Raw genomic sequence first — 12,013 nt, forward strand, 5'->3', positions numbered from 1 at the left:
GGCCACCAGGGAAATGCAAGTCAAAAGTCCACAACCAGAAAACACCACCACAAACGAAAAGGAGACCGGAGACCACATGCAGGTGAGAGTGGAAACAGGAGGTCTTATTGCAGCAGGCCAGCAGGCGGGGGTGCTGTTAGCCACCCTGGAGGTCAGTGTGCAAGCCAGACAGCTGTCCCAGGCCTGTGATCCTATCTGAGGTGGAAGAGTCAGAAATTCAAGGCCAGCCTGGTCTACACAGAGAGGTTAAGTCTAGTCAGGGCAACTTAGTGAGACTTGTCTCAAACAACTAGAAAATACAAGGGCTGGGCATGGAGCTAAGTGGTAGATTGCTTACCTCGCATGGCTCCCCCCTCCGAGAGAGAGGGGTGAGGGAGAGAAGAGAGAGAGGAGAGAGAGGGGGCAAGAGAGAGAAGAGAGAGATGAGAGAGGGGGCAAGAGAGAGAGAGAAGAGAGGGGACAGAGAGGGAGGGAGAGAGAAAAGAGAGAGAAGAGGAGGGAGAGAGGAGACAGAGAAGAGGAGGGAGAGAGGAGAGAGAGAAGAGAGAGAGGGAAAGGAGAGAGAAAAAGAGGGAGGGAGGGGAGAGAGAGGGAGAGAGGGAGGAGAGAGAGGAAATTGATTACATGACTCGGGCATAGCATGTCTAGATGTTCATACCAAAGGAGTCTATGCCAGCAAAGCACACAGATGCTTGCATAGCCGTGTTCATAGCCACAATCTTTACAAGCCAAGCTACAAAACCAGACTACGATTCTATCAATAGTCAGATAAAGAAAATATGACCTCTATCCACAGGACTATTATTTACCATAAAGAAGAACAGAATTATGTCATCTGCATGAAAATGGATGGAACTGGAGCTAATCCTGCTCAGTGATTGGCCGGCCTTAGAAAGATGAGTTAGGCGTGTTTTCTCTCACATGTGGATTCGGAGGAGGAAGAATGAGAGAGAGTAAGGGGGTGCTGTCAGGAAAGGGAAAGGGGGGCTTACCAAAACAGCGTGCAAGCACAGGCACACCACAGTGAAGTCAGCAGCTTTGAACAGCTAATATGTGCTTAGCAAAATGTTTGGAGGGGAAGGAGAAGGGACTGAGATAAGAGCTGCTGACCCACTGTGCCCTGATCCATATTAAAGTGTCCAGGGAAAGCTCTCACCGACGACCCTGAATAGACGCCACAGTTAAAGCCTGACAGACTCTGCCTCACGGTTCCACCTTATTCGCTGCGGCACTGGCCTCCAGTCGAACCCAGAGCGCCAGCCAACACTTCGCAGGAAGCCCCCTTTCTAGCACTCTTCCAAGTGCTGTGGTACAGGCAGGGGTCGCACCCACACAGAATTTACATAGGTGCTGGGTAACTCCCATCTCCTCGAGTCCATGACAAGCACACTTTACCCTGAGCAGACTCCCCAGCCAGAAGCACCATGGCTCAAAACCTGGCACACCATGTTCCCAACAGCACAGGGAGCCAAAAGGTCTGTTCACAGGGAGGTGGCTCTCAGACCCAAGTGTTCACAGCTGACACATTCCCAAGACCAAATGACAAGGTGGTTTCAAAGGGCTAGGAGAGGAGAATTGGGGGACAGCTTGGAACTGCCCCAAGAAGACTCAAGGGTAAGAACATGTAGAACATCTCCTGACAGCACACTCAGAAATGGCTAAGGTGGATTTGTTGTTGTTGTTTGAGACAGGGTCTCATGCAGCCCAGGCTGGCCTATAAATCAATATAACCAAGGAAGACTTTTTACTCCTGCCCATACTGCCTTTGCCTCCTCCTGGGGTTACAGAAATGAGCCAGCATGCCTGGCTTGTGCACTGCCGGGGATGAACTCCAGGGCCTCCTGCCTGCTGGATGAGTGCTCTGTCAACTTCTACTTTTCTTTTCCCAAAAGGAAGGGTGACGAGGTGGCTGTGAGGAGGCACAGTGATGTGGTGGGGCTGTGCTGCTGCCCCCGACTCTGATTGTCCACAACACTTTGCCGAGAGCATCCATGCTGTGTGCTAGGCTGGGCTATGAGCTTTGAGACACAGTCCTGAACTACATGGAAGGCCCTGCCTTCTGCAGGTTGAACGAAGCCAATGAACCAAGAGAAAAAAGTAAATATGGGGGCTGGAGAGAGAACTCCGCCGCTAAGTGTTTGTCCCACAAGTACGAAGGCCTGAGTTTGACCCCCAGAACCCACTTAAAAAGCCAGGTTCAGTGTGCACACCTGCAGACCCCATACCGGGAAGGCGGGGACAGACAGCTCTCTAAAGCTCATGGGGCAGCCAGCCTAGCTAAAATGGTTGAACTCCAGGGCCAGTGGGGGACCCTGCCTCAAAAAACAACTAAGAAGACATCCAACAACTCCAGCCTGCATATGTTCAGCGCCCCACTCCCAAACACAGAGTAAGGTTTGGTGGCCACCCGTCAGGTGTGCAGGGATCGGGCTTGGGCGGTGATGCTTCTCAGCAAAGGCCCAAGGGCAGGAGAAGCCTAGCAGATGTGGAGAAGAACGTACCAGGCAGGGAGAGCTTGTGGTTGCATCTGAGTGGCGAGACAAGGAGCTGGGGGTCTGGGTCTGGGGACTGCACAGGGGACTTGGGTCTTTTCTAACTCTAGCACTCACTAGTACCTTCTGTTGGCTATTTATAGAACAGACCTAGGGAAGGGAGAGTGGGAGCTGAGTATTTCAGGCTTCCTCTTGAGGCTGCTGAAGTATCTCAGAGAGCACACAGTGAAGTCAAGGCCAGGGTAGGGCTGAGTCAGAACTGGACCATAAGCCAAAGAGAGATCAATGGCATCTAGGGAGATGATGTTGACAGAATAGGAAGGTAGGGAACAGAGATGTAGTGCAGAGGCAGGAGACCTGCACAGGCCCGTGATGTAGGAGGGTTGTCTGTCTATGTTACTTTTATTGGTTAATAAAGAAAACTGCTTGGCCTGATAAGTCAGAACATAGGTAGGCAGGAAAGACAGAAAAGAATGCTGGGAGAAAGAAAGCAGAGTCAGGCAACCGCCATGAAGCTCCTGCCAGAGATGGATGTGGGTTATAATCTTCCCGGTAAGCCATGACCCCATGGTGATACACAGATTACTAGATATGGGTTAAACGAATATGTAAGAGTTAGCCAATAAGAGGCTAGATATAATGGGCCAGGCAGTGTTTAAAAGAATACAATTTGTGTGTTGTTATTTTGGGTGTAAAGCTAGCTGTGCGGGAGCTGGGCGGGATGAAAAGCAGGCCTGCTCACCTCATCACTACAGGCCCGGGCTTCCATCCCCAGAACCTGCCAAGCACACACAAGGGGCCTTGGGTCCCCAGTCAAGGGGGTGTAGTCAAGAGCCAGCCGAGGGCCTGGAGACGGAGAGGAGATCGGAGAAGCTGGGGAAGGGGAAGACAAGGAAAGGAGGAGGAAGGAATAGCACTCATTCTGTCTTCAATCCAGTTAATCCAGACGGGAGCAGTAAAGTCACACGGGGTGCTCTGTCACGTTCCAATGGCCCTGTCAACCCCATGTAAATATGGATCATGCACCATGCTGAACCTGTGAATACATGTGATGGTCGAACAAGGTGTGGTAGCAGAAACCCGTGACCCCAGCGAACAGGGAGACTGAGGCAGGAGACTATCTGGCTAGCTTAAGCTTTCAAGAATAACTCCTATTAATCAAATCAGGCTAACAGTTTGGGCATATTGTCATCTGACTGTCCAATACTGGAGAGGTAAAGGCAGAATTAGGAATTCACAGGTCACCCTTGGCAACATAACTGGTTCAAGTCCAGCCTGAGCTACATGAGACCTGTATCAAGAAAGAGAGAGAGGCCGGGTGGTGGCAGGGGAGGGACCTATCAGTTGTGAGACAGATTCCTGGAAACTGGGCAAAATGAACCTATACTGAGGGCCTTGGGTGGGGGCTGGCCCAACCTGATGGGGTGCCGGTCCGCTGTGCTTAGATTCTTTGTCTTGTCTGCCCAGAAGCCCCAGAAAGCCCCTGACTTCGGCTACGCCACCAAGATGGAGGCAGAAGAGAAGTCACCAAGGCCTGGCCAGTCCCCGCTCTGCAGCCAGTTCAGCTGATTCCTGGGTATTTCTGTGCCTGGGGCCGCTGCCGTACCCCGGGGAACCACTGCTGTACTCTGGGGGCCACAGAGGCAACTGATGTCTGGGATCTGGCGCGTATGTGTCTGATGTCCACGTCAGATGGCAAACAGCAACCATCCCTCTCGTTACCGAGCATGAAAAGAAAGAATGTGGCCACCGAAGGTGCCGATTTAAATCCAGTGTGTGCCTATCGTTGAGCTGTGAGGATCAAGAGTCTTAGCTTCTCTCTCTCTCTCTCGTTTTGATCCCGATAGAGTGGGGAACGGGCGTGACAGGGATACGGTGTGACTCTGACACCAGGTCGTGTTTCAGCAGGTGTCATATTTGCATCCTCCAGTATTACTATCAACATGCGTGTGCGTGAGCATGCATGTGCGTGTGCATGCGTGTGTGTGTGTGTGCGTGTGTGTGTGTGCATGCGTGTGCGTGTGCATGCGCGTGTGTGTGTGTGTGTGTGTGTGTGTATGATCTTTCTGCCACAGCCTCCCAAGTGCTGAGATTACAAGCAATGATCACACCCGGTCCACATTTTGTTTTACTTCTATTCTCTTTCATCTTCTGGGGATGGATCCTAAGGTCTTGTACATCACCAAAAATCTACCACTGAGCCACGCCACAGCCCTCACTGGGGATTCTAGGCAGGCGCTCCATGGCGGCCCCTCAAATCTGAAGTCCCTATTGGGTTTTCTGCCTCTAGCAACTCAATACATCAGCATCACCAGTCCTAGCCCAATGCCGTGAGCTGAGCCTTCATCTGAAAGGAGCCTTCTAGCTGCCTCGGAATAGTGATATCAAGCAACTCACACTTGTGTGTCTCCCAAAGGAGCAATTGAAGACCAGAGTGCACAGTAGAACCAAAGCCCCACAGGGTGACAGGTGGCTGGGGCTGAGGGGTCAGCATGCGCCCGGCATGTGGGAGGTCTTGAGTTCCATGCCCAGCTTACCTAAAGAAAGAACTGGACAGGAATGTTGCCCACCTATATCTCAGCTGCTCAGGAGGCCAAGGAAGGAAGATCACAGCCTAGAGGCCATCTTGGGCTACCCAGTGAGAACACTGGGAAGCAGTGTGGTAATACCTATGCAGCCTGCGTGTCTCCAAGAGACCACACTATATACTACAGATGGAGGGGAGGAGGGAGATGGGAGAGGGAGCGGAGGGGGAGGAAGAGGCCTCTCTCCATCTCAGTCTGACCTCTGAACCACACAGCCCTGTCTCAGGTGAGGGCCTTGTGTCTCTGGGTCAGGACTAGATCCTTCCCACAAAGACGGAGGTGACCTACTTCCCAGCACCTCTGACCATGACAATGTACAGTATCCCGGGCTTGGCAGCCAACAGTCCCCTCTTCCTTCCTGCTCCACTATTTCCTGTGTCTGCCTCAGCGGCCTCCCCGCTGCCCTGGGAGGAAGATCATTGCCTGTAAACTGCAGGGACACTGGCCAGATGCCCCGAGTGAGGCAGACTGGCGTTTGTCACAGCAATTCGGGAGGACAGCCCCAGCCCTGTAGACGGACAGACAACAAGGTCTTCTCCAGCCCCACAGGGGAGATGGCCAAGACAGCTCAATGCTGAGCAAGAAGGTTAACAGTAGCCGGCAGACCCCTCCCTCCCTTGCAGCAGGCAGTGGGCACGGCGCTGTCCAGCGTGCTGAAACCTGCTCCTTCAAAAGCTCCAGATTTCCAAAGGGTTAACAAGATTCTTGGCAAGGAGACCCCACCACCAGGATTAGTTGGAGAAGTGATTTCTAGAATTGTTGCTACGCGGAGGCATGAAGGAAGGGCTTGGTAAAGTCCTGGTCACCTCTCCGAGCATCTGGGAAGTTGGATATGTGTATACCAATTGTTTAGCTCATGGGCTGAGGAAGGTCGTAGTGTAGGTTGAGCATCAGGCACGTGGGTTGTCCAGACATTGTGGTACTGGGGAGAGCCCTATGGCATGCATGAAGGAGATGGGAATGTATGGTGGCCAAGATAGTACTTTGCCTGGGAACTATTCAGTCTGGTGTCAAACTCATGTTTGTCCTGCCTCAGCTTCTCAGGGGCTGGACTGACAGGTACACACAGCTTTACAAAGCGAGAACGGAATAAGAAATCTGCCCAACCTTGTGTGACCTGAACAAGGTGTGGGGGAGCTTTGCCACCCATCGAGCAGATGCACAGAATTCAGTTTCCTTTCCCCTCACCCGCCAGGGCTCCCCACTGAAGGCCTGGGGCTCAGTTCATGGTATGTGTCCTTTACCAGTCTCTGACTCCTGCCACAGCTCGAGAAGACACTATTTCTACAGCTCTTTTCATAAGAAAGAACATCTAGGATGAGGTCCAGGCTGACAGCCAAGATCATAGACTCCCATGACCCTAAAGTCCATGTCTTCATCCCTGGCTCCCACCAACTGGACACTTCTAGTAAAACATATATTTAAATTATTACAGTCAGTGTGTAACAAGGGTGAGGCACATGCATCTGTGGAGGTCAGAGGCTGGATCTGCAGGAGCTGGATCTCTCCTTCCACCACAGGGGTCCTGAGGATGCAACTCGTGTTATCAGGCTGGGCAGCAAGCGTCTTTTCCTCCTGACCCTCTCGACGGCCCCTCTGGTAATCGTTTGCACATTTGCTCCCTTGTCTTTACAACCCAAATAAGGGGAACAAACGAAGGAAGCTCCGGGCTTCGCCTCTTAGAGCTCTCTGCTTAAACTCCCAAGTTGATGGCCAAAGAATTTTTGATTTTGGAGGAAATCATGAAAGACTCAACCAGCCGATTCTGATGGAGAGAGCTGCCCTGGCTTAAATCCACCACCATCAGGTGAAAAGCTGTTTATCTACGGAAGCTATTTAACCTCCACCGCCGCGGTTTCTTCACCTGCAGAATCAGAAGGACTTAGCAGTTTACACACAGACAGGCTGTACTGACACAACTTGTGATTTTTTTCTTCTTCCTTTTTTTTTTTTTAAAGCATTGATTCTGTAGCTACTGCCAGACAGAGAGGCGTGGGGCACAGGATACTGGGAGGCTAGGGCAGGAGAAATGCAAGTTCAACACCAGCTTTGACTACCAGAGCTCAAGGCCAAACTGGGAAATTTAGTAAGATCCTGTCTTAGAATAAAGGGTGTGTATGTGGGTGGGTGGGGGGTGGCCCAGTGGTAGAATGCCTGCTTGGTGTGTGTGTGTGTGTGTGTGTGTGTGTCCCAGTGTCCTGGGTCCACTCCAGCACCACAACCACCAGAAAGGAGACATCAGGCTATTGAGCTAAACAAAGATCTGAGTCGGAGCCTACCTTGGGCTCCTGTGACCCTGGCTCAACACGGCCTCTTGGCAGACTGGCTAGAGAACTGAGGGGCTCAGGCACTGTCACAAGCTGCTTCACCCCTGAAACATTCCACTGTGAAAGGCTCGGGAGCCAGAAGGCAACACTGGACACAAAACTGTTAATGTAATGCCCGGCACATAGGGGGTGCCTGGAAGATGACAGGGATAAGCAGGGCAGCCATGCTGACACTGCTCATGAGAATGGGCAAATCTCACCACGGCCCAAAGCTTGGAAAAAGCAATGCTTTCGTTATACAACCTGCATCGAGAAGTGTGCAAAGCACACACAGTGCGGGAGCCCGTGGAACTCAGAGTGACCAGAAATAACTGTAGAGACACATCACCAAAAAAATGCAACTTGTGCATCAGCATGATGGCGCTGTTTGTTGTTGATTTCGAGATGCTGTTTACATGTGCAAGTGCCCCAGGGCAGCTACATAAGTGAGGAGAAGGTGTGGACTCAGGATGTGCTTCCTCAATCAAACAAAATGGAGTGAACATTAGAGCTTTATGACTTTAGTCAACTCCTTTGATGCCTGCGGATCTGTTCCTCAAACATGCAACAGAAAGGGTAAAGAAGGTGGGAATTCTCTGAGTTTCCCTTTCTTTCTGATTTTTGTTTGTTTGGTTTGGTTTGCGGTACTGTGGATGGAACCCAAGGTCTGAAATACGCTCCCAAGCACAGGGATTGAAAAACAAGGTTTTGTTTATGATTGACAAGTGATTTACCTAGCACTCACTGAGTCATGCTCCCAGCCCCTCCCTGGGGGATGCTGAACCACTGCCCCACATGCTATGATGCATTGAGAATAAGTAACTTGCCTAAAGCCCACTGAGATTGAGCCCAACACTGCATGATCTGTCTCTATCAGCTGATGGCAGCCATGTCCTGAACTGTGCTCTACAATGTTTGATGGTCAAAAGTATCATCATGTTCCAAATGCATAATTGCTTATCTCGCCAACCACCTACCTATGTGAGACTCGCTGCTAGGCCCTTGGCTACCAAGCACTGTGTCTATCTCTCCCGCCAAAGTCCGTTCTCTTTCTCCACCATATGGGGCCCAGGGATAGCAGTCACCAGGTTGTCATCTATTATGTATTGCCCTATTGTTCCAGCGATCTGTCAATCATGGATCTATTCTCAATCTGCATCTTAGTCATTTATCTAATAACTTACCTAGGGGCTAGGAAGATGGCTCGGTGGGTAGAGTACTTGCTGCACAAGTGTGAGGACCTGAGTTTGAATCCCCAGCAACCATGTAAAAAGCTGGGCATTGGCACCGTATGCCTCTGATCCCGGAGAGTGGTGGGTCAGTGAGCTCTAGGTTCTGAGAAAGACCTTGTCTCATAAAATAAAGGGGCCAAGTGATTGGGGAAGACATCAGACATCAACCTCTGGCTTCCACATGTATCTGTAACACCACACACACACACACACACACACACACACACACACACACACACACGTACACTTATACCTAAATATCTCCCTTTGTCTATCTCATATGTTATATTCTGTTTGTCAATAATTTATGTTTCTATCTAACAACCTATATTCTATCATCTATTAGCTGTCTATCCTATCCGTCATCTGCTGCCATCTGTCTATCTACCCATCTACCCTTCCATCTATACACCCCATCCATCCATCCATCCACCCATCCATCCATCCACCCATCCACCCACCCACCCATCCATCCATCAATATATCCATCCATCAATATATCCATCCACACACCCACTGTCCATCCATCCATCCATCCATCCATCCATCCATCCATCCATCCATATGCACATCACAGTATGAACCCAATCATCTCAAACAAACCCCTCATTTCACATTTCCTAAATGTCCATCTCACACATTTTAACCCTCATAATTTTAATTATAATGAAAGTATACTTTAAAAGAAACTGACAAAGGTCACAAAACCAGAATTTCTCTAAGGCCTTTTCTCCTCTCTCCCTTTTCAAAGAGAAAAACAAAAAATGCTTCCCACCCTACAAACCCAGCAAATCCACGGTGAAGATATTTCCCATCAGATCTCACACAAGACAAAGGCAAAAGGCCCTGGCAGTCCGCAAGACACAAACGCTGATGGAGCTGCAGGCCGCTTGGGAATGGAAGGCAGCCAGCCAGCTAATCAGCAAATGCTCATTAAAGCCCCACTTGTCTCAGTGCCCAATAAACGCCCTCGTCCCCTTCCTCCAGGGCACAGTTCAGCACTGGATCACCATGGCTGACAGGTGGGGGGCTGGCTCTGCAGGACCACTCTAGTGCAGCCCAGCAGTCAGAGACCAGCAGCCTAGGGACAGATGTGAGCATTAGGCCCCAGTTAAACAATGTTACCAGACAACAGGGAAGAATGGCCAACCAGATAAACAAGGGAGAGAGGCTGCACAGGAAGGATAGGAGAAGAGGGTGAGAAGCTACAGAGTGTGGGAGGAGGAGCATTCAGGGATGGGCAGTGGGTGGGTCCCCCAAGTCATAGGGAAATTTAGATCAATGACACATGTGCATACACCCATGCACACAGAGTCGAGGACTATAGACCAAAGATGTTCATTCACACTGCACACTACACCCACACCCACACAGAGACACACACACCATCAACATATACACACAAAGACACAAGCACACCACACCACACACACACACACATGCAAACACACGATACAATTGCATACACACATGCAAACACATAGACTACACACACATGCACACACAAATGTCAACCACTCTGCTAAAAAAGGGGAGGGGGTTAGTGGATACAAACGTTCACCTGATATGCCCCAGGCCCTACCATACAGTTTTATAACACAGTTGGCCTGCTGCAAGAGAAGAGAAAACTGCCTGATTCCATGTCAAGTCGCAAGCCACAAGACTTGACGTGATGGCCAGCATGCCTGCCACAAACACAAGGACCCTCACAAGCCAGCTGCACCAGACACAGACTCACGCAAGAACCCCTCTAAGGAGAGACAGGACCTTGAAACACAAGTAAGACGGTAGGGATGGTGGTAATTGTGTTCCAGATCTGAGGGGCATGAGCCCAGCTAGCCCAGGATGGCTAGCGATCAATTTAGCCATCAATTCTGAGATTGGATCCACTAAAGCACGTCTGGAGGCCTGGTGGAATGGTCTCATCAGTAAAGTTACTGTTGCACAGCCAAGACCTGAGTTCAGATTCCGACAACCCGCATAAAATCTGGACGTGGTTGCAACCCCAGCGCTGGAGACAGAAACAGCGGGCTACCTGGGACTCCCTGGATAGCTAGTCCAGTCGACTTGATTAGCTTTAGGCCAGGGAGGTTCTCAGAAAACAAGGTGGGCAGCGCCTGGGGAATCACACTGGAGGTTGACCCCTGGTCTCACACCCCTGTGCACAGAGGTGCAAGAACACACACTCACAGCTACACACACTCACAGACGCAACCACACACATCCACATGCGCACCTACAAAGGTACAAACTTGTACCACACATCTACACACCTTCACACCTACACACACCAAAATACATACCCATTCACACCCATTCACACCCACACAACCTGTACCTACACAGACACCTCTACACTCATACCTATATACATTCAACACACACAAACACACACTCACACACACAATACACTCTCACACCTACACACAGAAACAGGCACGTCTTTCATGGTGTTTCCAGAAACAACCAGAGGTGAACTCTGTCTTAACCAATAGAGTCACTCTGATGGATTTTTAATGTGCTGTTATTAACGGAAGATGGGAACTGTCTGGGGAAAGGGGGTCTCTAGGGCCATCCTGCAGTCCCCCAAGCCCGTCTCCACCTGTCTCTTCCACACTGTGGAGAGCGAAGAGAGGCCTTCACCACTAGCTCCCACCAGTGCAGTGTTCTCCCAAGAGCACAAGCAACCATGGAATGGAGCCTCGCTCCTACCAGCCAAAACAAGGCCTTCCTCTTCGAGCTGGGTATGTCAGACACATTGTTATAATGACTAGGAAAGGAATTAAGATGTGTGACATCCACCAAAAGCAACAGGACTAGGGATGGCAGCAGGAGCCACTAGGAAGGACAACATGCCCAAAGGAAAGAGAGGAGAAAGGGTCCAGGAAAGAGGGGACTCAACTTAGTGACTCAGAGGTGAGCAGAGCGAAGGCAGAGAGGGAACCCCTCCCCAGTCCGTACGAGACTACCAGGTCCATCCTGGGCTCTAACAAGGGTCCATGGAGTCTCTACGAAGACTGGCTGCATAGTCGCTGCCCTAGTTAGCCTCAACTGCCAAGCGAGGGAGTCTCAGTTGAGGGACTGCTTAGGTTAGACTGGTCCACAGGCAAGCCTTTGGACATGGCCTTGTTTGTCGATTGGTGTAGGAGGGCAGTGCCATTCCCTGGACGGGTGGTCCTGAGTTGTATGAGATAGTCAGCTGAGCAGGAGCCAGAGAGTGAGCCTGCAAGCAGGGTTCCTCCACGGTTTCTGCTTCAAGTTCCTGCTTTGATGAACTATGGCCTGGAATCATCAGTTAAATATCTTCCTCCTCTAAGGTGCTTTTGGCCAGTTTATCACAGCAACAGAATGAAAAGAACACTCCCCAAACTCATCTCTATTTGCTCCTGAGCACAAGC

General features: G+C 50.6%; 1 protein-coding gene across 1 annotated transcript in view; it reads right to left on the reverse strand.

Annotated features, from left to right (window-relative positions):
• Nucleotides 1-12,013, reverse strand: part of Cacna1a (calcium voltage-gated channel subunit alpha1 A) — a 270,463-nt gene that overhangs the window by 165,622 nt on the left and 92,828 nt on the right.

This window comes from Arvicola amphibius, chromosome 15 (genome assembly GCF_903992535.2).
Source record: "Arvicola amphibius chromosome 15, mArvAmp1.2, whole genome shotgun sequence".
NCBI classification, from domain to species: Eukaryota; Metazoa; Chordata; class Mammalia; order Rodentia; family Cricetidae; genus Arvicola; species Arvicola amphibius.